The sequence below is a fragment of the Leguminivora glycinivorella genome, chromosome 15, assembly GCF_023078275.1.
Source record: "Leguminivora glycinivorella isolate SPB_JAAS2020 chromosome 15, LegGlyc_1.1, whole genome shotgun sequence".
Taxonomy (NCBI): Eukaryota; Metazoa; Arthropoda; class Insecta; order Lepidoptera; family Tortricidae; genus Leguminivora; species Leguminivora glycinivorella.
The window spans coordinates 8,224,947-8,225,538 of NC_062985.1; the positions used below are offsets into that span (position 1 = coordinate 8,224,947).

General features: G+C 39.4%; 1 non-coding gene across 1 annotated transcript; it reads right to left on the bottom strand.

The window, feature by feature from the left end:
* Nucleotides 1-291: 291 nt before the first annotated feature.
* On the bottom strand, nucleotides 292-363 carry Trnat-cgu. The gene has a single exon. It is a non-coding gene; the product is annotated as a tRNA-Thr (tRNA).
* Nucleotides 364-592: the final 229 nt, after the last annotated feature.

A 592-nucleotide genomic window follows, 5' to 3' on the forward strand; every position in this document is an offset into this window, starting at 1 on the left:
CTTGAGTTTATGTATGTGTATGTAGCGCACCTACTGTAACTGTGTCATGTGACTCTCGCTTTGGGGGCTAAATTGGTGGTGTAAATCAACCGAGAAGAGTCCCAGATATCGCTTGATGAGGCCAACTAATAGATCGACTGTTAATAACCTCGGAACTGGCCACTCGTACAGAAATACAAGTGTGTTTATATGTTTGGTAATGTTGTTCTTTTCAGAAATTTCTTAAACAGAACTAAACAATAAATTTAAATAGATATCATACACGAAAGAAAAAACGACAGGGCCCACTGGTGGCCGAGCCGGGAATCGAACCCGGGTCTTCAGCTTACGCGGCTAACGTCCTCACCACTAGACCACCCGCCCGCCGTGGTACCCGACGCTCTAGTGTATGTTATCTCTGATAAGGCTAGAACTAAACAAGTTTAGTATTGGAACGATGCCTATTAGAGATTAGCACTCATTGACATACTTAAGTAACTGGGTATTATTTTATTTTCAACTTACTTATGTTCATATTATTGTTATTGTCTTTTGGCATTCCTAGTTGTCTGATATCCACCAATAATTAATGAATTTAATAATACATTTCAAT